The 25,848-nt window shown below is 41.5% G+C and overlaps 1 pseudogene; it reads left to right on the forward strand.

The window, feature by feature from the left end:
• The first annotated feature begins 9,095 nt into the window (after positions 1-9,095).
• LOC144371057 (E3 ubiquitin-protein ligase RNF152-like) lies at positions 9,096-9,722 on the forward strand (annotated as a pseudogene).
• Positions 9,723-25,848: the final 16,126 nt, after the last annotated feature.

Here is a 25,848-nt window from a genome sequence, read left to right on the forward strand (position 1 = left end):
TGCCAAGAGGGTCAAGTAAAAAAGATCAAGAGAAGCCCATGAGAATCTACTTAGAAACTGTTGTGTAAGAAAATACAAAAAAAAAAAAAATCTGAACAGAACACAAAAGAATACCATATCATTATAACTGAAGATGTTTTTATCTTAATTCATAATCTCATGCACAACAAGGCAACATTACAGGATAGTTAAGATCAAGAAAAGTGGCTATCTTTGTACAGTTATTAAATTTTCCTGAGCCTCATCCAAGACCTCTTCTAAGACCTCGAGAAAATAATGACACATACACCTAAATGCATCATGAGAATTAAATAACTACTATTTGTAAATAATACAAAACAGTACCTGGTACATAGTGCTAATTAATTAAGAAATCTGCACCTCAATAACTTCAGTTAGATTCTCACAATGTTGCTTATAGCAGACACAATATATCCTAAGAGTAATTTCACAAACATAATGTTTAGCATGGTGTTTAGAAGGAGAAGGACCATCTAGAAACTCTTACTTAAACCAGAAGGAAGCACAACTCATGATGGCACAACTATGTGACATCATGACCGTATTCCATCCATTTGATAACTCTCCCATCCAACATATGCAGATTTTATGCATCATTTTTTCATGTAGAGTTAAGAAATAAGCTGCCTATCTCCCAGGAAGCCTTTTTTTGTAAAGTAAATGTCAGAACAGGACAGCCAGGCACCCTGAGTCCTCAGTGACATTCAGATTTAAAGATCTGTGCTTTTCAGCTTCTAAAACAAAACAACAACAAAAAATACATGGAGGGAGACAAATGATCCAGTTGACCCCCTCTACACACACACAGCTTAATGGTGTTTGGTTGATAGCTAGGTCTTCACTCTGACTTTCTAAGATTGGCTGACTGTGGTCCCATCACAACACTAAGCCATGGTATTGCTCAAAGAACATGCTAACTAGGAGGAGATCATCTCAACCTGTAGTTTCTCTCCTTTTGATCAATGATTTATGGCAGGATGTATGTTACACCTACAGTGCTCACCTGCAGAGCAACAGGAGATTAAAATACCAACAAGTTGTCTTTAACATAAAATCCATTTTCTTTGCCACTGATTTCATTAGCATAACTTCAGAATTGTAAAGTTCCATGCAAATTTGTCTCTTAGACAATGAAAATCTAAAAAATAATTAGCCAAATTGGCTGATAATAAGACATAATGAGATGCACAGATTCTTCCAATAGAAACTGGGGGAAACATTTTGGAATGTTACTGACATCCTATTTTCCCCACAAAGAATTATTTAAGAGTTTTGATATAACTTTACATGATAAAAGATCCAGCAGCCACCCAGATCTAATTTCATTGTATGCAATCACATGATATTCTGTGTTCCCTGAAATTTTCTACTATAATAACATCTAGCATGGAGTCACTTTAGTATCAGAAGGACTTTGCAATGTGACAGTTTCTATTATGCTTTTTTTGATCTCCCAGGTTTGAGATATTGATTCAAAAAATGATATCAAGTGTTATCATCTACAATCTTACCATTATATTCATTTTTTGCTTGCTTTGTTATTTTAAATGTTGTTTCTATTAATCTCAAAGTACAAGGAAAATCCTACTATATAAAGATAGGTTGTGAAAAGACCAGGTTACACATTAAATAAAATAACATCTCCTAAAAAAGCCATCAAATATAATCATAGGCCATATTCATTTATCATACTTCAGCCTCACTGTTGAGGTTAGAATGTAGGCACACCATCCCTCAATCTGCCAAGACCTGAAGGGAGATACTCTCCTACATGGTAATTGAATTTTTGTCATATCTATTAGCTAGCAATTATCATCACTCCCCTTCTGGAGGTTCTTTACTCTTCTATAACATTTCTTTTTCCTAATTCCCGGATATCATATTATAAGTTCCCTAATATGTATAACTTTGCAATGTTTCATTTTCTGTGGTTTTCCCAGCTCCTAACAGTATACTGTAGCAACTTAATATACTTTTCATGAATGAATGCATGAGTAATTCAACAGTACTTCTTAAAAATCTTTATTTTCAATATGTAGCTTGTGCATCAAGCTAATTTTCTTACACCAACTTAATTGCAAGTCATCTGTCATAATTGCCTTTATTCATCAGATTCAAATTTCTAGAGTTGTAGATAGTTTTTTCTGATATGTGAGATGTGGAAAATAGCCCACAACAGGACTGGTGATGGGAACAGAAGTGCAGTAGATTAGACAATGGAGGGAAAGGAGTGGGGATAAGCAAAGGAAAGACAGTGGAAAGACTCTGATACAGCTTTCACATGTATATACATGGAAACAACACAGTGAATCGCACCATCATGTACATCCTAAGAATGCAACTCTAAATAGATAAGGTATAATTACACAAATATGGAATACATCAAAATGAATTTTATGGGCAATGATTGTTGACCCGTGGCAGAGCAATTGCCTAGCATGTGTGAGGCACTGGGTTTAATTTTCAGTACTGCATATACATAAAATAAAAGAAATGGTCCATTAACAACTTAAATTTAAAAAAAACCCTGATTTTATAACTAAAAATAACCAATAAAATAAAATTACTAAAATGAAACATTTCCTAGGTTCCTTTAAACATTTTGATAGCACTGAAATGAACTTCAAATGAATGGTTTAAAAAAAGGCTTTTAAAAGTGGGTTTATTCTCTTCCACTTTTCTGCTAAATAATGACACAACTAGTGGGACAGATTTTTCCTTCTTCTGATACAGAACCAATGGAAATGATTTTCTATTATTTATGAATATAATGATTTTCACTAATATAAATCAAAATTTACAAATCACAATATTTAGAGGCTGATTATCTAACATTTGACAATACTTTTAAAACCAGAGTTCAAAGATGAAAAATTAAGGACTCTGCTGGCAAGTAGAGGTCTGCACACGTGAGGCAGGAAGGCCTCTGCAGCAGAGAGGAGTCCTAACTCTTCATGGCAGGCCATTCCATGCAGTGTTGCAGCAGACCCCAGAAAAAGAAAGACAACCATTTCTTCTCTTGGAGAATGATCTCCAGGAACCAAACCATGGTGGAACTTGCGTGAAACTCTGGTGGAACTCCAGTGAAACTCCAAGGAGAAACACCAGCACAACAATGTCCAAGATGTGGATAGCTTCTCTTCCTCAGAACAGCCTCCAAGGGGTTTATATAGCACTTAGTCCAATGCTATTGGTTCAAACTTATGCCAATTTGGACTTGAAATAAGTACCAATGCTATAGGTCCAAAGTTATGCTAATTGGGTTAAACACATCGTAACACAATTGGTCAGTCTCTTTTTTTTAATCTTCATAAAGTAAGTCCCGAATTCCCACGCTGACATTGAATGAATGGGCTGGGAAGAGGCTAAATGGAAAAGCCTCAAAGAGTTTGCCTCACATTCCCAGAGCCCTGGGTTTGATCCCTATTATGAAAAGGAAAAGAAAAAGAAATACAGATACTGGAAAAATAAATTTCAGCAAAAAGGAAATAAACAAAATTTATCAATACATAAATCCTTATTCAAAAACATACCTGCTCTGCATTCTGCAGGATCTCTGTCAAGTGACCACTTATCCTTTACCTTATCAAAGCATTTTTTTCCCAAAAGTTGAGAGTCATGGACCATATTTTAGTCATCTCTCTTCTGCACCTATGCCAGAGGTGATGAGAATGCGTGGGACGTAATACAGCCGAGGATCAAGATCTGATTTGGGGCCAGCTTTCGAAGCATTGCTCGGGATATCACATAATAATTGCTTGTGAAAATTCAAATTCATGCATGAAAAAAATGATATAGAACCAAAAGATAGTATGATTAAAGGTCAAGAAGAAGCAAACAAGGCTGTGGTTGTGACTCGCACTTGTGAGCCACTGGCTTTTATTCTCAGTACTACATACAAACAAATGAATAATGAAAAGGTCCACAGACACCTGCCTGAGCTGAGGCTCTTTCCAGATGCATTGAAGCTGGGGCCCAATGTAGCCTGGTTTCAACCCATCACCAGCATGGGATGCTCAGGCCCAGGCCAGGACTGCAACCACTCATCTGCAGTCACCAGCCAGAGCTCATGTACAGTCCAGATCTGCTCCCATGACCTAGGAGGGAAGCCAGACATAGGATAGTCCCATGCCCATCTCTTAACTAGAAGACCTGGATAGAGCTCTGGTCTGGCCCAGAACCACCTCAACAAACAGGCAGACACCCACCGGAGCTCAGGCTCTGCCCAGATCAGCCTCACCAACTGGAATGGAGCCCAGGAAAGGGTAATTCCAGGTTTATCCCAACACTGGCCAACCCTATCCAGAGCTGAGACTTGGGCCATTTCAGCCCACTGGCTGATCAGTTCAGCAGAAGTTTAGATCCAGTTAAGAGAAACCCTGAGGACCTGCACATGATACAGGGCCCACAGTAGCCCAAGTTCATTCACTCATGGTGAAACTGGAGCCAGAGCTCAGGTTCTGCCCAGGACTGCCTCCGTCCTCTGGCAGCTCCCTCCAGAGCTCAGGTTGGCACAAGGACAGACTGCGCACTGAAAGACACTTGCTGGTGGCCAATCCTGGCAGATCAACCTCGACAACCTTAGTGGTAGATGGAGCCCAGAGTTGGTCCTCGTCATTCCAGCCACCAGCAGACACCCTGTGCAATCTGAGGCTTTCACGAGATAAGCCTTGCAGATATGCACAGAAGCTGGGGCACAGGGTAGCCCTTGGAACATATAGTGACTGTGATACCTACATCTGAGCTCAGGCTTGGCCCAGGTCCAACTCTGCCAACAGGCAGACCCTTGAAGGAGCCCATAAACAGACCATGTGTGCCTCCCTTACCTGGCAGGAGACCTGCCAGAGCTCCAACTCTGCTCTGATCCAACTTGAAGACCTGGAAAAAGATTGAGCCCTTGCCCAGGGTAGCCCAAGTTCATCATCCAGTCACCATGAGACTGACAGTGGAACTCAAAAACACCCAGGACTGAGTATGTTCACTGGCAGACAGTCACTGAAGTTCAGCCACAGCCCAGATAAAACTTGCTGACAGGTGTGGGAGCCTTGCCCAAGTTAGATCTAGGACCATCTGCCACAACAGGCCCTAAGCAGAGCTCAGACCAGACACAGGACCATCTCCCCACCACAGGCAGACCCCTGCTGGAGCTCATACATCACTCAGATTGGCCTCGCTGACATGCACGAAAGCCCAGGCAAGGGGAGGCCTGGTTCCATGCTGTCACCAACAGAACCCCTTCAAAGCTCCAGCTCTGCCCAGATCTAACTTGACCATCTGGCAGGAGTCATAACCCCAGCCCAAGGTAGCCCAAGTCCATCTAGTCACAGTGAGACTGGCACAGAGCTCAGGCTCTGCCCACAACTGACTCCAACCACTGACAGACAGTTGCAGAAGTTCACCCCAGCCCAGATCATCCTCACTGACAGGCTAGGGAGCCTGGCCCAAGGTAGGCCTGGGACTAATTACCAAAAGCAGGCCATAACAGACACAGGACAGTCCCCAAACAGAGGCAGACCCCTGCCTGAACACATTTGGGGCAGAGATCCCCGTCACAGATCCACTCGTTATCCCTGGCAAGGGTAGATCCTATTTCATCGTGCCTCCAGCAGACCACCCCGCCCCCCGCCCCCCCCACACACACACACCAGATCTCAGGCCCCAATCAGATAAGACTTCCAGATGTGCACAGGAGCCCAGGCACATTTTAGCCCTGGAAACATATGGCCACTGCCATACCTCCAACAGAACTTTAGGATAGTTCCATAACTGACTCCGCCCACAGGCAAGCAACCCTCCAGAGCTCAGTCCAAGCCTAGGTCCACTTCAACTAGGTGCCCTGGAGCTGGGGGCATTCCATTCCTCCACCAGCTGACACCTACTGCAGCTCAAGCTCCACCCAGTTCCACATCCCAAGGCAGACCAGGTTTCATCCCACCACCTGAAGAACACTACCAGAGCTCCAGGTCTGTCCAGATCCATGTTGTCGACTTGGAAGGAGATGGAGCCCTAGCCCAGGGTAGCCAAAGTCCATGCAGTCACCATGAGACGTGAACCTGAGCTCCACCCATGACTGACTTTGCCCACTGACAGGCATTTGCTGATGTTAAGCCCCAGCCCAGATCAGCCTCTCTGGCAGGAGCTGGACTACGGAAGGCCTGGGAACAATTGCCAGGAGCAGGCCCCAAGCAGAGCTTAAGCAAGATACTTCCCAGACTTGCCTCACCAACTTCAGGATAGCCTGAATCCATCCAGTCACCAGGAGACTTGTGCTGTAGTCTAGGCTGCCCCAGGACTGCTTCCATCCACCAGTATCTCTGCAGGAGCTCAGGTTTGGCCAGGAGGAAGTCTGTCTACTGGCACACACCCACCAGTCTCAAGAGCCTAAGCAGAAGCAGAAACCCAATGTAGACCCGGGTCCCTCCCACCACCAGCAGACCCCTGGGACCTGCTCTGCTCACCTCCAGACACTCACTGGGTCTCAGACCAGACCTTGACTAGCATTAAGGACCTGAGCAAGAGTGGGAGCAAAGGATAAGCCCTGGTTCTTGCTGCCACTTACAGACCCCCACCTAAGTTCAGACTCCACCCAGATCTGCCTTGCAGGCCTGCATGGCAACCTGGGCCCAGGAGAGCCCAGCGTCCAAACCGCCACCATGAGACTCCCACCAAACCACAGGCTTAACCTTGGCCTGCCTCCACTTACCAACAGCTCCCTCCAGAATTCAGGCATGGCCCAGGACTGCCTCTGTCCACCGCCAGACACCCAAAGGGGCTCAGCCCAGGCCCACAACAGCCTTGACAAACTGAATGGGAGCCAGAATGCAGCCAGGGTAAACACGAGTCATTCCTGCCACTGGCAGACCCTGCAGAATCTTAGGATCGCCCCAGACCTGCCTTGCCAATGAGCACAGTAGCCCAGGCACAGGGTAGGCCCCAGTTCATTCTGCCACTGCCAAACCCCCACCAGAGCTCAGGCTCGGCCAAGGACTGACTCTGACCACTGGCAGACCCACTCTGGAGCTCACAGGAGGCCCAGATATGCCTCATTGACCTCGGCAAAAGCCAGAACCCACATTAGGCTAGGTTCCATCCCACCAGCCAAGAGAGCCACACTGGAGTTCAAGCTCTATTCACATAGGCCTTTCCGACATGCACCGGAGCCCAGGCACAGGGTAGCCCCTGTTCCATCCCACCAGCACCAGACCCCCTACTGGAGCTCAAGCTCAGCTCAGGACTGAATCCACCCAGTAGCAAACCCCTCTGAAACTTAGGCTCAGCCCAGATCAGACTGCCCCACCTGCATGAGAGGTGAAGCCCAAAGTAGCGCATCTGCATCAAGTCACAGCAGACCCCCTCAGGATCTCAGGCTCAGCCAGGACTGACTCCACCCACCTGCAGACACCTGACAGAGTTCAGCCCCAGCCCAGGTCAGACTCACTGACAAGACTGGGACCCTGGCCAAGGTAGGCTTGGCTCCATCCTGCCACAAGCCAACCCCCACCAGAGCTCATGACAGAGCCAGGAACACCTCCTCCCACAGGCTCAGCTCAGATCAGCCTAATCCACTCTATGGGAGCCTGAGCAAGGATAGGCACAGTTTCATCCATCTACTGTCCGACCTCTGCTGAAGATTAGACTCAGGATTAGACCACCTCCACATTTCTGTCACATGCCTGCCAGAGCTCAGGCCTGGGCCAGGACTGCCTCTGCTCACTAGCAGACACCTGCTGGAGCTTGGACTCAGCGCAGTTTATCATATTACACCTGAAGGAGTACAGAACCAGGGTAGGCCTGGGTTCATCCTGCAACTTCTAGTTAGCCACTGGAGCTTTGGCTTGGCTCAGGATTGCCTCCTCTACCTGTGCAGGAACCCTAGTAAGGGTAGGACTGGTTCCATCCCTACCACCAGCACACCTCCAATGGAGCTCAAGCTCTGCCCTGGTTGTACCTGCCATAACCTGACATCTGTGGTTTTTAGGCTTGGAGAAGGACTGCCTCCTCTCATCACCAGACTTCTTTGGGAGCTCAGGATTTTTCCAGATCTGCCAAGACAATCTGTAGTGGAGTTCGGGAACACTGTAGTCCAAGGTGGATCCAGCCACCAGCATGCCTGCCAGAGCTCAACGTTGGCCCACAGCTCAGTATAAGCCTGGGTTCATCGCTACACCAACTGACCCCAGTATGAGCCCAAGCTCTGCCCAGAAAAGCATCTGTCCACAGGGAGACAATTTTGGAGTGGTGGGAAAAAAAATTGACTTAAGTTGGAAATTTCAAAGAAGTACCAGAATTCCCAAACTGGCAAAGAGATCTCTGCAAGAGACAAAACTTTTGCCAGTTACTAGAAAAACCGTATTTTGGTGCTGTTACTATGGGTGTCTGCAAAGCTCACAAGAGCTTAATTACATACAGGACTCATATGAGTCAATTAAGAAAAACACAGACGACAATAAAAATCGAAAAAGCTTAATATAGGCTGTTTATAAAAGATGACATACCAAAAATTGAGATGATTTTCCATGCCAACAATACAGTGTTCCAAAGAAAATAAAAAGTACATGTGTATTTTTCTCTATCAAATACAAAGATAGAATGAGAAACATAAAGTCAACAGTGTTGGAAAATATAATTCTCATGTTCTTTTAATTGCAACACAAAATTGTCATAACTCTTGTGCAGAAAAGTTTCAGAAAATAGGCGGCGGTGTCTGACCAGGGACACGGAGGGCGGCCAGGCAGGTGGGCCGCCACCCGAAGGGCAGGGTGGAGAGCTGGGCTGCAGGCGCCTTGGCTGCGCTGCCGGCGCCGCCCCGCAGCCCGCAGCAGGAGGAGCAGGAGGCCGCCGGCCAGCGGCTTGAGTCTGGTTTAGCAGGGCAGGCGCGCGGGGACCACCCAGCGATCCTGCCGCCGCCAGTGTAGCGAGCACCATAGCGCGCTGTGGAGAAAGAATTTAACACGCCCACGAATGTTAGATGTCTGTGAGCTCCCTCGGCGGCACTGGAAAGGCAGATTGGAGGGCTGTGAGTACTGGCTCCTTGCCCTTAGTCTTGGCGCTGCCCCTGCTGCTCAGGGTCCACCATGGAGACGCTGTCCCAGGATTCTCTGCTGGAATGTCAGATCTGCTTCAACTAGTACAGACCCCTGCGGAGGCCCAAACTGCTGGATTGCAAACACACCTGTTGTTAGGTGTGCCTCCAGCTGATGAGGACGAGCCAGAAGGACGTGAAGTGCCCCTGGTGCCGCAGCATCACCAAGCTGCCCCCTAGCTTTTCCTGTCGCAGCTGCCGGATGACCCCGAGGTCATGGCGGTCAACGCCATTCCGCACACCTCCAAGCACTCGCCGGTCGATGAAACTTCCTAGCAATGGGTGCTACATGCTGCCCTTGCCCATCTCCAAGGAGGGCCCACTGCTGCCTGGAGTCATGGGCTGCCGCCTGCTCCCCGGGAACCAGCAGAAGTCCATCACGGTGGTGACCATCCCTGAGGAACAGTAGCGGCTGCAAGGCGGGGCTCCTCAGGAGGTGTGGCCTAGGAGCTGGACAGGCGGGGCGTGGTTCCTCCTGGGCATCATGCTCCACAACATGTCTTGCATTTCTAAGCGCTTCACTTTGATATCCTGTGGCTGAGGCGGGGTGCAGGGAAGGCTCTTGTGGGTGCCAGCTTAGGGGTTGAGTAGGTGTTGGTGACGGGATCCAAGCGAGATGATGGGGGGCGACACTGACCATTTGATGTTGAGTGCTGGCCTCTGGGTTGCCACTAGATTCACCTGAAAACAGATGCCAAGGGAGGAAGGTGAGGTCTCTATAAGATGCCAGGTGAATTGTTCTGAGTGTGGATGGCAACAGCTTTGAAGATGAGTGCATGCATCCTCATAATCATGAACTAAATGAGCTGTGACTTAAGAGTTTTCAAGATCATGTTATGAGATAGACATACTCTACTTAGACCTTAAACCATACATGTGCATACCATGTGATCTTTAAATGCGGTAAATGAAAATAAAGATGCTGAGTATACAAGTAGAATTAAACCTTGAATCCATGTAAAAATTCAGAGAAGAAATAACACTGCAGGCTTCTATGCTTTTTTTTTTAATGGAACCCAGTCTTCATTTAGTTGTTAAGATTTACACACACACACACACACACACACACACACAGACACACACACACACATTTTGAATAGAACCTCAAATCAAAATAAGTGAAATGGACAGTCTTTTTTTTTTTTTTGAGGAAATATTTGAACAAGTGTCTCCAATGTGTTGTGTTTTGTTATGTACCTTCATTTTTCTTCACTTGTGATTAGAGCTTGCTACATGTTTATTAAGCTGAAAGCCCAACAGAGAAGCAATAAACCAAGAAATAATGAGAAATGCCTAATCCCACAGGAAATATGTATGCCAGTTTTTCTCAAGCCATCTCACAAAATAAGAATTTAAAATGTAAAAAAAAAAAGAAAAAAAAAGAAAAGTTTCAGAAAATATGCCAAAATTTAAAATGAATGCCTACCCATAGCTCAAGAATTTCAGTCTAAATAGCTTATATATTGTTATTGTGGCAAAGTTCTAAATTTTGCCATGAAATTGTTCATTGTAATCATTTTACAGTCATATATACAATACATTTTATTCTAGATTTTTTTTGGTGTATTTGGATACAATGCCTTTATTTTATCTATTTTTATGTTGTGTTGAGGATGTAACCCAAGACCTTGCATGTGTTAGGCAAGCAATATAGCACTGAGCTACAGCCATAGCCCCTCTAGATTTTTTTATTTCTTTAAAAATACTTTTAAATATCTGTATACATATTCCTATATAATTATATCTCAGACTCGTTTTTAAAAAATGTTAAAACATGGGCTGGGCCTGAGGCTCAGTGGTAGCATTTCTGAGGCACTGGGTTTGATTCTCTTAACAACATATAAATAAATAAAATAAAGATCTATCAACAACTAAGAAATTGGTTTTATAAAAAGAATTTAGATCGTGATTTTTTAAAAGAAAAAAGTTAACTGTTTCAGTTGTACAAGTTCATGTTCATGATATGAGACAAGTAATGTTATTTTTTAAAAAAGAGTATGGTTCTGTGTCGCCAAATAGAATCACATTATTATACAGCAATCACCATCATTTGTCCATCCTTAGTACTATACTACTCACCAATTCAACCTGTCCCCATTAAATACTAAATTGTAATTTTTCCCTGTTTCTAACCCCAGTGACAACAGTTCTACTTTCTGTCTCTATGAATTTGATTATTTCAAAAATTCATTTTAACACCACAAATGTACAACAGCAATGTGTGCGGGTGTATGTGTGTACATGTACATGCACACACACAACTCCATATACATACAAAATATGCATTAGTAACATACTTTGCTTTCTTGCTTTCCACATTTATGTTTATAAATCCTCCAAGATTGTGTAAATATTCATTTATTTTCTCCCAGGACTTTGATGACTTATACATTTAATTCATCAAAGCATTTAGAGTTTATTTTAATGTACATTATCAGATAGAAATTGGATTTCATATCTACATCATTAGGCATATTCAAAATTTACTGAGTAATCTGTCTTTCTCCAAATAATGGAAATGTGACCTTTGTGACATTATGAAGACTTTTATCTGTGCAAGTCTTTTACTGATCTTTCTTTTGAGTTCTGCCACTCTTCCCAGTTCTCACACTTCAGATATTACAACTCTCTGTTTAAAATTAGATTTGGTGCTAAATCCATGATTTATGTTACTTTTCAAAAATGTTATTTTAAGCTGTGCATAATGGTGTATGCCTGTAATCCCAGTTGCTGGAGGGGCTGAGGCAGGAGGATTTAGAGTTCAAAGCCAGCCTCAGGAACTGTGAGGCACATAGCAACTTAGTAAGACCCTGTCTTCAAATAAAATACAAAATAGGGCTGGTGATGTGGCTCAGTGGTTGAGTGTCTCTGAGTTCAATCCCTGGTATGAAATAAAAAATTTAATCTCTCTCTCTCTCTCTCTCTCTCTCTCTCTCTCTCTCTCTCTCTCTCTCTCTCTCTCACACACACACACACACACACACACACACACACACAAATATATATATATCACAAACACAAACTTTAATTACTTAATTTATCAAAATGACTTTAGGCCTTTTTTTCTCTCACATGATACTTTACTTAAAAATAATACTTTATACATATTGAGAGGGGGAAAAATATACAGTTGGTGAACACAGGCCTCCCTCTCAAGAAATATATTTTACCTATTAAATGTGATTCTTATTTTCATAGTTTTACTTATGAGGACACAAATGATTCATAAGAACAACATCTGAGTTCTGCATATAAGTATTTAAATAGGACTTCCTTTCTAAGTTCCACCAATTTATGTATGTATGTATGTATGTATGTATGTATGTATGTATTTACATTGGGTATTGAATCCTGGGGAACTTAACCACTGAACTACATTTCTGGCCTTTTTTTTTACTTTATTTATAATCAGGGTCTCATTGAGTTGCTTATGACCTTGCTAATTTGCTAAGGCTGGCTTTAAACTTGTAATCCTCTTGCCTCAGCCTCCATGTGACAGTTCATCATGTTCAATCACTTTGTTCTTCTTTTAAAGAAAATATTTTAAAGTTGTTGATGACCTTTATTTTATTTAATAGTATGTGGTGTTGAGAATCAAACCTAGTTTCTCATGGATGCCAGGCAAGTGCACTACCACTGATCAAAAACACCAGCCCCTCAAGCACTTTATTCTTAACACACAAGACACATTAATTTGTGTATCTGTGTGCTCCTGTCATCTTTGTCTTCATTCCAGAATCAACACCAAGTCTGGTGGAGTAATCTCTTTCTAAATGTCCTGCCTTTCCTTAAACTCCTAGGGATCCATTACTGTCCTCCTGTTCCTGTGACTGTTTTACTGGTGAAGTGAGCCCCACCATACCTGTGGGCTTCTGCACACCATCACAAGATCTGACACTTGTAGTTGATTCTCTGGGGTTTTCAGAGTACAGTGATGATCTGCTGATTCCCTGCCATGATCCTGAGCTGGAATCTCGAGTTTGGTAGTGCAGCACCCTTGCCATTCTTCCTGTGCTGAGGAATCATCAGGGATATTCAGTAGAGAAAAACAGATGAGTAGCCAAGCAATTTACCAATTACACCACAGTGCAGAGAACCTTAAACACAGTGTGAACACCACAGTTCTGGGCTCTGGGGACACTGAGCATTATCCCTGGTCTCATGGAATCCAGATGACCCCATTACAGAAGAAATGGCAGGCACTAGAGCTCTGAAGCAGCAGGGAAGCTGGCAGGGTCCTGCAGGCTCCCAAGGCAATCTGTGGGATGGGTAGTTTCCAGAGGGCCTTGTGAGCCATTGTAGGGCTTTGAGTTTTACTTGGAGCAAGATGGAAACTCATTGGAAAATTTCACGTTATAGGGTGCCATGATCTGTTTCCTTTTTTCCGTAGTATTAAAAATTAGTTTATTCTAGCCACATGTTGAAAAAAGTCCTAATAGCTGATCTACTTTTAAATGTTTTTCATTTGTTTTAATTAGTTATATGTGACAGTAGAATGCATTGATGCACTTTGATATATTATACATAAATTGGGTTAGTATTTAAAAGGCTGATGGTTAAGGAGAAGAGTGAGGGTGTCTATCCAGGCCTTAGGAGTGCCAGAAGGAGGTTTGCATACCATTGTGGAGGCAGGGGTTAGGGCTATAGTAGTAGATTGTCCATAGGGTTATGTCTTCATGTGTCACTAAGGCAGAGCCAGAAGATGGAGACACATGGAACGGACCTCATAACTTTGTTCCCTTGGGATTAGGGACATTCCCACTAAGATCATTGTGTGGATTTTTATGCTGAAAAAGGAGGAGGCAATCACCAGCGTGTTCAGACCAATAAGGCAAAGAGATCTGAAGGCATGTGGACCCCCAGAAATGGGGGTTCTGCACTCTCTGTCCCAGTTGATAGCCACACTGTGTGTGTGGAGCAGAGGAAACACGGACCCTCTGTACTTACAAACATGTCAACACAATCACACACTCTTACATACATACACTTGTACACATGCATAGCAAAAAAAAAACATTACGAACACACTCACACATACACACCTTCCACACATACGTATGTTCATCCTCATGCATGCATAACACACAAAAGAAGCATAAGCACACAAAGGTGCCACTCATTCACTACATTGTCCTGAGAAAAGACAGTATAATTCCACCCCACAAATAAATGTCCTTCACCACACACTCACCACACACATAGCCCATAAGCACACGTGCACAGGACACACTGGCTTCTCAGCAGTGCAGAAAACACATACACCCTTTGGTCCTTTCTGAATATAAACACATGCTCGCTCATCTGTTTTCATCTATGGAGAATTTGAGCTGCTGGTGACTTGATGCAGTGCAGCTGTAAGGTGCCCTGGGTGCCAGAGGATGCAGCATCACAGATGCAGGAGCTGAGGAGGGCTATGGGGAGAAAGCAGAGGGAAACCTGAACCTGAAGGATGACAAGAAATCCATTCATGAATAGGCACGAAGAGTATTTGTTTATTAATTTTGCTGTAAGTGATGACTTTATTTGCTTGTTTTTGAATTATACTTTTGCTCCAGGGAATCCCAGCTCACCTAATGCACAAGTTTTGTTTCTTCAAAGCTTCTTCTCTAAGGACTTGAATAAGGTATGACATATACCTGTTCCCATAGAGAGTAACTGCAGAGTCTTTAAGTGCCTACACAGCCCATCCTGTGCTCTGAGGGATGTGAAGTGCCTGGCTTCTTACATGATGAGCTGATTTAACCATTCTCAAGCAGGTAGTATCTTATTCCCCTTCACAAGAAGGTGAGATTGCTCTTCTTTCACCTGGGAAGTGGTTTTTAATAAGACAGAACCAAGCTTCCAAAACCTATTGGTGACATTAAAGCTGTGGACAAGGCAGAGGGAGGGGGATGAAGAGGAGGAGTATAGAGAGAGAGAAGGGAGAGATGAAAGGGGGGGAGCTTAACATAGGAATTGAAAAGCAAAGACTGGACACCCTAAAGGTCAATTGCCTGTGGACACTGAACCTAAGTGTCACTTGAGGAATGGTACAGCCCAGAGGACAGAGGGAAATTGGGACAGTGTGCAGCTCAATAATCATGTGGTTTGTCTAAATCCTTTCCTATTTCTAGACCTCTGTTGTGCATAAACTCAGGGACTGGAACAGAGCAAAATTTTTCAATGAGTCCATTCTGGACACTGTTATTATTTAGGTAGGAGGTGTTAACTCACAGGTCATGTTTGAAACAATATAAGAATTATCAGAGGTAAATTGATTAAATTATGAGGTGTGGACTAATTAATCCACTAATATGGATTTACTGGACTTAATTCTCTGAAGCTATGCTGGAGAAAGTAGGTCACTAGAAGTGTGCCTTTGGCATTTGTTTTTTGTCCCTGGTTCATGGAGCTGTCTCGCTGCTTCCTTGTTGCCATGTCCAGAGCTGCTTTCCTCCACCACATCTTTCCAACATAATATCCTGCCTTTCCTCAGGCCCAACAATGGAGTTGGCTGACCATGGACTGAAACTCTGAAACAATAAGACAAAATAAACTTTTGCTTCTCTAAGTTGTTCTTGCCCTATCTTTTGGTCATAGCAACAAAGAACAGAGTCAAACAGGCACGTTTAAGGGGGTGGCTTAACAGCATTTATTTTATTAACTATCAGAATAAAAAAAATAGCAATAAGGTCATGATCAGGTAAACTAGAGAGGAGGCCAAAGACTGGGAATGTAGGTGATGTGCCCTGGGAGAAGCAGCACCACAAGCTGTGGGCAGAAGTGGGTGCCCATATGTTGAAAATGCTGGCCTAGGTGACCTTGATGCAGTGTTCTGCTCTGTGGCTTTAAGGCATAAATGTCCTACTCATCAGGCTGTGCACAAGTTTTCTCAAGTGGGGCCGTGAGGAGTTCTCCAAAACCATCAACCACCCTGCTCTTGGAACAGAAAGCATATCTTACAAGGTTACCTCATTCTGTAATCCACCTTCTGGAAGCCAAAATGAATCCTGAGAAGTTGGAAATCATTCTGAAGGCCTTGACTCTGCAAAATTGTACTCTGAGCTTTACCGTGACTGTTTCCTCCTGGGCTACTCTTCCTTGTACTCTAATTGAATCACCCTTGTCTTCAGCTCCCCATGAATGTGTCACTACTCTCTGCATGTCCCCACCTGGCACATGCCCTTTACAATCTTGAACTAATGGTAAAAACTTGTCTCCTGGGCTGGAAGCATCCTTTTTACTTGACAACATGCTGAGGGCCAAGTGAAGGCTGTGAGAAGAGAAGAAGTGTGGGAAGTTCACTGCCAATTTTTAGCAATGTTCTGGGTTTTGCTCGGTAAAAAAAATATAGCCTCCCATAACCTAGTCTCTTCCCTCTGCCTTCCAAACATGCTGTTTCTTGTCCAAGCCACCCAGGGCTCTTTTCTTTCTTCAGTGCAGATGTGGTGTCTCCATGGTAGAACCCTAGCTGGTATCAGACTATTTTAAAAACAGTAGGCAGAGCTGAGACTCAGGCAACTAGATTCTGTGCCTAAGGTCCTCAGAGAGTCCATTGGGGGCCCCAAATGAGTTTCCTGGATCACCAGGCTCAATGGGGCCAGGAGGGAAGCTTCTGTCCCTGAGGACACCAACAGATTTACTTATAGTGTTTGCATTCCACAAATGACTTGTCAAAGACAAAATGTTAGCTGGTTGTCATTGCATCAGCTGTCATTTGCATCAGTTGTCATTCCAGCATCTCAGGAGGCTGAGGCAAGAGGGTCACAAATGCAAAGTAAACCTCAGCAAAGGCAAGGTGCTAAGCAACTCAGTGAGACCCTGTCTGTAAATAAAATAAGAAATTGTGTTGGGGATGTGGTTCAGTGGTTGAGGGCAACTAAGTTCAATCCCCACTATTAACAAAACAAAACAAATATTTACTACCCAGGTTCCAAGTGAAGTATCCTCCTCACAAGTTGCTATGAAGACCACAGATTCACATATGTGCCCTTGCACTTCCTAGGAAGGGCATCTTTTTTTAATCCACAATGCAGCACCCAGAGCCTGTGCAGGGGTCTTAGGGGGAATCTACCATCACAACCCCAAGGGATTCTCTCTAACCATTGGAGAGCTAGTAGAAAGGGCTATCTGTTATCTCCTGGAAGGGGACATGAATTAGCCTGGGAGATGAGGCAAAAATGGGCTGGGCAGATGGAACCTTCAGAAGACATCAATGTGCATGAGTTCCTGGGAGATGGAAGCAGACACTTTTCTTGGAGTTCTGATCTCTGGATCCTAATGACAACCAGCTCTCTGAAGCTTTTGAATTTCATTCCATCCCAGCCTCCCCATCTCTCCTCCCTGCTCTCTGGAGGTTTCTTCCCTCCCAACCTCAGCCTATTTTTGTGTCCCTTTCAGTCTTTCTTCCTCTATGCACATCTCTTTGTCTCTGTCTTTCTTTATTTTCATGTGCCTCATTTCTATCCCTTTCTGGGCTCCACATACCACAAAAAACAGGGATTGTAAACATCTAGTGTGTTCGGGTCCCTGGGTAAGTGTCACGAAATCACCTGGACACAGAGGATGCAGAGCCAAGGCAGCAATTGCAACTGCATGCTGAGGTTTATTTACAAGTTTCTTTTACATTCTTCTTCTAACAAAGCAAGCAATTCTTCAGTAACATTTCATCTACATTGCCCAAATATCATGTCTCAGCGGGTACACAAAGCTAAATTCAGATTGTTCCTATTCATTTGATAAGTACCCTCCCAAAGTTCTTTGTAGACATTATCTAATCCCCGAATTTACTGTTCCCAGGTCCAGTATGCAGGAAGCTTCTTCCTCTAAGCCAAACCATGCAGAACTTGTGGCTTGCAATAAGGGGAAGAGAACTTTTCCTCCTCCTAGCTGAGGCTTGCCTCAGCTGACCTAAATCACAGCCCAGCCCTTGCAAAAAGTCAGGCCTGAAGGAGCTAAACTCTGCAAACTTAAACCCCAACAATCCCTTCGTTTTTTTTTTTCTAAAACAGCTTTCCACAAAGTTAATATAGAGTTTTGAGATGGTCTTATGTACATGCAGTATGTTATTACAAAAAGAATAATAACTAAGCATAACACTATTTCCACTCCTCCAGCTATATGGGTAAGACTTTGAACAAATCTTTTGGGATCTCATCTCTCTGTTTTAAAAACAATTCAGTAATTTGTGCAGCATCATCTTGTTGAAACCCTTTTCCAAAAATTTCAAATATTTTCTTTTGTAAAGAATCAATCATTAATTGAGCTGTTTCATTACCATCGAGATAATTTTGTATGGCACTTCATTTGTGTAAGCTTTGATTATATTGTATATAAGTTATACAAAAAGAAGTTGAATTCCAGTCACATTTTAATCTAATTTTTTGTTCTAAGGTGAGTATCTTCTTTCCTAACCAATTAACTGTCTGCTTTAAAATATCTATTTGATTTTGAAGTCTAGAATCAATTTGAGCTTAGGATAGCCATCATTCATGTGAATCTTTATGCCATTCCTCAACAAAATGTTTTGTTTGTAAAGAAGTATGTAAAGCTATCCCTGAAACTGTAGCAACTGTAGCCACTGTTATAAGACTTAGAATTACGGCAACTACAACTCCCATAACCCATTTAGTACGTTTCAACAATCGTCTAAAAAATTTCAGAACCAAAGTATTTACAGGATCTTGGGACCATGGTCTTTGTAAGTTCACAGGAAGCCAAATGTGAGAGCGCTGTTGTAACAGCACAATGGAATAACCAGAAGGAATGGAAACAGATGTATTAATACAGGTATACAATTTACAATTAAAGCATAAAATTTCCTCATCAAAAGTAACATTTCCAATTAAGAACAGATATGGCATGGGCGCACATGTGGTTACATTATATTCTTTAAATACAGTAAAATTATAAGAAGCAGAAGATTGACTAGTCCCAGAGAAAGACCCATTAGACAAGATTACAGGTTTAGTTGCAGCAGCAATCTTACATAAATGTGTTTGTAAATGATGAGGGTACTGCACTGAAGCCAAACGTGGGTAAGCAATTCCGCCATCTCCCCAGGCCATCAATTTGTCGTTCCAAATGCTTTCATTCCATCTCTCTTTCGGCAGGATTCTGTATGTAGAAGATAAATCACAAGCAGTAATATTCCATTCTGAACAATTTTTAAGAACATCCCAAAAGTAACCCACATGATGATATCCTGAAATATCTTCCAAAATTTAGCTAAATATTCCTGCCATATGAAAGGGAAGTATCTCAAATCCTGATAAGTAAAATCAGGACACTCGGGGAACATAGGGTATTTTTGTTCAGTTATATTATCCCAAGTCATATTAATAGACCATGCAGACAGCCATTGTAAATGGGTTAGAAAACCATTACTCCAATTTCCAACTAATATCCAATGTTGCCAATCTAATTGTAAGCAAGGAGGAACACCCAAGCATATAGGTTTACTGTTATTATTCCTATAAGTGAAATTAAATGGTGGTCCATCATTCATATTCATATATGTTAAATTGTTCCAAGAGGGAGATAAAAGAGCAGGAGAAGTATATAAGGTAATATCCATGTAACCCCAAGTAACAGGTTCCAGCAAAGATGGATTTGGAATATAGACCCAATAGTGAGTATTATTATTCTGTACCTCAGAAGCAGAAGACACTGTCAATAATGCACACATGGCCAGAAATAAATTTTCTGGGGTGCAACTCTTCCCCGTTTGTTGTAGCACCTTTTGCTTTTCCCCACTCAGCTTTTTAATTTGACCCTACGTAGGAAAAGGAGAGAAATTAGGACGTCGACGACATCGGGCCCCAAGATGAAGACGTGCCATTGCTGACACCAGAACATCAAGCTCAGGATCTTGATTCCTTGGCTGGGGTGGTGGATAGGGTGCCCCCCTTGGTGCCGTTCTGATTGTGATGGGTCTGGATCCACTGCCCTGGGAGCCACTGCCTGTGTACATTTTTTGTTGAAACATAAGCATAGCCCTTTCCTCTATAAAGTAAAATCCCTGGCTGCCATTCAGCATCTGCCGCAATTTTTATCCAGATTGGTTCATGAACTGCTTCTTTGGTTTTTTGCTCAAAATGCCATTCTGCTCTTGTCAATATTTCTCCTTGTGGAAGATTAAGGAAATTTAAAATGAATAAGGCTTGATGTAACAATGCTATAGGTTGATTTTGTAAATGTCTAAACAAGTGCATATTTAAATCTGTCATTTTCCTCCTTTTTAATTTTTTAATTTGTGTTTTATAATATTAACCTTTATGTAGATAGGGCTCTCAATAACTTAAAAAATACATTTAAATTGTACCTCAGTGTAAAAAGTAAAATGAAACTTTATATATCTTATTGATAATAGGCCCAGTTATAGCACATTAAAAGATATAAATAAATCTCTAATATGTAATTTTTATAAGCCTAAAATTACCATGTAACCTTTTGGAGAACACCAGCTTGATAAAGGCTTTTATCTTAATGACTTGAATACCTGGAAAATATGAACACAATTAATATACAAAGAAGAGTAATAGTATCATAATTACTATTGATTTTTTATATTAATTAAGTATTTCTCTTAAAGAAATAACATATTAGAATATTGCAAAATAACAGTTGTTTTTTAACCATATCTGTATAATCCTTAATTTTTTTAAGATTATTTGTTCAAAAATTTACATATATAGCCAACATACATAGACCTTCTTAATCACTTAAAACCTTATAGCCAACATAAATAGAACTTCTTTATCACTTGTTTAAATCCTTTTATTTACTCACTTCCAGATACACATTTTTTATTAAATCCATATGTATAACCTTTTAATTTTTTTTGTTAACCCCTTTTTTAATTTACACTAAGAAATAATCTTTGTAAATTTTTGAATTTAAGCAAATTATTCCATTTTAATGAGAGATATTTTGTTATTTGTAGTACCCAATTTATCACATTTGTTTACCTTGTTATGAAATTATAGTGTCTACACATTAGGGATGATAAAGAACCATTTACTTATTTATTTATTTATATTATTTACCAACTTAAAAAATTACTAATGATGTTATCTGATGTAATTTAAGGAGTTAAAAGCATTTAATGGTATATTTAACATTTAGCATATTAACATTGTAAATTAATTAGATATTTATCAAAGGTACTTATAAACAAATAATGTTATGTCTAATTAATTTACTTATTTTATCAAAACATTAGACAATTATTATGAACAGTGTTAGCCATTTTTTTGTTGTTTTTGTTGAAGAAATTCCTAGAACCAAAGCATATCAGTCATTAACATGTTAAAGACGTCTTATTTTTATCTGTTTACCTAATTTAAATTGAAACATTTAAATCAGTGAATTAAAAATATTTGGATCCATTTTTTTTAATTTGTATGAGCACTCTTTACATATACATTAATCTTTATATCATGTACATGATATATGGACATACACACAAACAGACATACAACATATAATACAAATGTGCACACATAACACAATAAAGGCCTTGTAGCTATTTTACGTGAAATTTCCATTGTAATATTTAAATATTTCACAGTTGATCAAAAATAGAACTGATCAGAAAAACATTAACTTAGGTCTGTAGGATCAAATTTATGAGCTCAAAAAATACAGAATCTAGGAAAAAGCAAGAGTCCTAGAAAAAATGACTGGTCGGTAATTAGAAAGTATCATAAAATTTATTTATATATTTTATTTTATTTTTCACAATCCCTTTTAAAATGACCTGTTTTTCCACAATTGAAAGAAGTTTTTGATTTATTGGGTTTAAAGGCTTCAGCCATGGCTGCAGTAAAAATAGAAACTTTGATGTTTAATTTCTCCCACTCCAGCACAAGCTTACACATATTTACTCAATGAGGCATTTTTCCTTCAATTGCTCATGAATTTCAGGAGGAATATTAATTTGATGTTGAATGTCATCATACATCCCAGTACCAGATAACATAGGATATCCTATGGCATGAATAACAGGGTTTTGACTGTTAATATTTTCTCTAGCCTTAGTGGCACATCCTTATAAAAACCACATGTGCCATTGAAGATATTTAGGTTCCCATAAAAGAGCACAGTCCACAATCTTCCAATGCTCAGGAGCAAAATTATTGTAATGAGTAGCAAAAGCATTAAGCAATTCTTTTACCTAATGAGATTGAGGTCCCTACGTTTTCACTGCCTTTTTTAATCTGCCAATATGATCAATATCAATCCCCTCATACCGAGGTGGATGTGCTATTCCATTATCTGGATCAGGCCTGATTATAGGAAAAGCAAAGAAGGGAGTTTCATTCTCATTTTCAGAAGGCTCTGAGTCCATTTCCTAGACAGCTTTTAAAGAAGCTTCCATAAAAGGGTTAATGGCCGGAGGGGCAGAGGGCCTGGTTCTCAATAAAGGCCTAGAATCCCCTTTAGCTTCTAATTTATTGAGACGTCCCAGAACCTCCTCCATAAAGAGCTTAAATTGCTCCAAGATGGAATGATCATCAAGCGTCGTTTTTACTTTCATTTTCTTTTCTGTCACATTACCAATTAAATCAGCAGAATTTTGTGAAGAATTATGAGTCAATTGTTGCGTATCTTTTACTACCTCCTCCTTTTCACTAATATCCAGAGGGAGATATAGGATAGAAAGAGCTAGTTCCTTTTGCAAATTGCCAATCAACCTTTCTTCCTCCATACCTTTAAACATTGTATATAAAATAGACCAGGTAGACCAAAACCGAATCGGAATTTTTTCACCTTGCCTCATGGACTTTTCAACATTAGGACGGACCCATTTCCAATTATCCAAATCCATATATCCTTCCTTTGGGAACCAGGGATTTCATTCCCTGACCACCTTAAGACAAATCTCTATATCACAATGAGAAATAGTAATAACATAGATGGCAAGTGAATGCCTAAGAATACGTAAAAAAGGAGAAGATGAAGATTGTCCCATCACCCTGTAATATAAAGAAAAATAACTCACCCTTCCTGACAATCCATCAGGGTCCCTGTTCAGCTTGTGTATTGTGAATGTCTAGTGCATTCTGTTCCCTGGGTAAGGGTTGCGAAATCACCGGGACACAGGGGATGCAGAGCCAAGGCAGCAATTGCACCTGCATGCTGAGGTTTATTTGCAAGTTCCTTTTATATTCTTCTTCTAACAAAGCAAGCAATTCTTCAGTAACATTTCATCTACATTTCCCAAATATCATGTCTCAGAGGGTACACAGAGCTAAATTCAGATTGTCCCTGTTCATTTGATAAGTACCCTCCCAAAGTTCTTTGTAGACATTATCTAATCCCCAAATTTACTGTTCCCAGGTCCAGTATGCAGGAAGCTTCTTCCTCTAGGCCAAACCATGCAGAACTTGTGGCTTGTGATAAGAGGAAGAGAACTTTTCCTCCTCCTAGTTGAGGCTAGCCTAAATCACAGCCCAGCCCTTGCAAAAAGTCAGGCCTGAAGGAGCTAAACTCTGAACACTTAAATCCCAACAAAGGATCACTGTGTTGTAGATGGAGAATAAGTGCTGGGAACTTTCAAAGTTGTGCAAAGTTGGCTTTGGACTTGGACTTGGTTCATTCTGCTTGGCTTTTACCTTGGTGTTTCCCTATGAGCCCCTTGCCCCTTTCCAAAGGACCCACTCTGAACAGACAAATTGTCTCCCATCTGGGCAATGACTCCTTTCTCTCTGCACATTTTGGGAGGAGCTTGCAATTGCAGAAACCTCAAGTGCATGCTTAGGAGCCCTGTAGAAGGGGAGTGACCTGCTTGACCTTGGACATGTTTCTATCTCTCTAACCTCATGGCTCCCATCAGAAAACCATATCTGTTCACTAGGCCCAGATCACAAGAGTGAAGGTAAATTAATTTTTTGTACACCAAAGCAGAAACATAAGCACAGCCACTTTCAGGGCCAGGCCAGGAACATAAACAGCAGAGGGATGAACTGGAAGTAGGGCAGGATAGAGACTGTGACAAAATGGAAAGCTTAGGAGGCAGAGACCTTTCCACTCAGCTTCAGCTGATTACTGCTATGCACAGGTATGTCTACTGAATATGGTTAAACTCTAGACTTTCTAAAGCTAGAACACAGATTTGTGCTTAAATATTTTTATGTGGAGAATTTCACTTTGTAGACAGTGTGTCCTGGTTTCCACCAGCCTTTCTTTCTGCATGTGAGGCCATAGCAAATGGGCATCTCTGATCACCCACCTCTGCATGAAAGGTCACAAGCTGAAGACTCACTGTCAAAGAGCATCCCTTTGGGTTCGTGAACTCTTTTTCTTTAAAAAGAGTAACTTAACATTGTGAGTTTTGGTAGATGGTAACAGGGTAGCAAATGACTGAGGGATGCTTTTGAAATGGAAATGTAATTTGTTTCCATTAGTGAAGTTACTGAGACCAAGCCTGAATGTTGAACAGAGTTTAGGAAGCCTCACTCTACCTTCTGGAAATTGAAGAGTGGGAGCTTGGGCATTCATGTTGTGACTGTGAGGATGCAAGAAAGAGATGAAAACCTGATGTTCTGAGAAACAGCAGAATGCTAAAGACCCTGAAAACACAGTGATATCACACTGATGCAACACCAGCACTAGGACAACAGGGTTCCAGGAGTTTTGTTCATATAGGACAAGAATATACCTTGCAAATCCTAAAATTATTTCTTGGATGATCTATAACTACAGCCAAACACAACCTAATTTACAGTATCTTCTGTCCAGAGTGAGCTCTAATGGAGTCTTGCTCAGGAAGAAATCAACAAAAATGCTATTGAGCCACATTTACAGACTTGCCATTTTTTAGGCTCTTAGATTTTGAGATGAATTGAAATCAACCCCTGCTTTTACAAAAGAGGCAAACATAGAGAAAACAACATTCAAAATGGTCAGGCCATACACATCGGTTTGCCATTGCTCATGGTGACTCCACATGGTAAATTTTTCATGATTAAAGACCTTCTGGATCCTGGGTGACCAAAAATGAGGGCATTCCATATGCCTTCTTGGATGAAGTGAATCTGTGCAGAACCAGTCCTAGGTCCATGAGAGTGTACACTAAAAATTCAAAAAATTCTAGAAATTTCTGATTATGGACATTTGCACCAATCAGGTCAAATCAGTTTTCCATGTGTTCAGTGCCATGGCTCCACTGGCTGGGAATATAATGGCCTTAATGGTGTGTGTGGCAGGCAGCTCCAAAACAAATAATTGCCCTCCCAGTAATCTCTGTTGTCTAAATGCACAGGCTTTGGTGTCTCCTTCTTGTAGAAAGCTTTACCAGCCTCATGCAAGTTCCAGTTAAAATCATGCACAGTGTGACTTTTGTAAAAACAATCTTTAATAAACAAACATCATTGTTAAATTTGGGTAAAATATGTAAACATCTATGAATATATATAGGAATTTCATTTCTGAAGTAGATAGTGGGTTCTTTTTAAAAAATGTTCCAAGGTCCCTGGGGAACTTACTCTACTTCAATTTATATATTTCTTATTAGAATTTGGTAAGAATATTGAAGAGGAGAGTGTCCCCTTCACTGAGTTCCAGGCCAGAGCAGTGGCACCTGGATACCTAATGCATAGCTCTCTAAAACTGCTTCCTCTGCATCACTGAAATTTTAGAGCATTTGATTGACAGATACCCACCCCCACCTCCAGCAACCCACCCCCCCTTGCACTATTTGTGACTATGAGTAGGACATATTAAAGACCTCAAGTGTTTGGAGTCCAGTATTGTTTGTTGTG

The sequence above is a fragment of the Ictidomys tridecemlineatus genome, chromosome 15 (assembly GCF_052094955.1).
Source record: "Ictidomys tridecemlineatus isolate mIctTri1 chromosome 15, mIctTri1.hap1, whole genome shotgun sequence".
NCBI lineage: Eukaryota > Metazoa > Chordata > Mammalia > Rodentia > Sciuridae > Ictidomys > Ictidomys tridecemlineatus.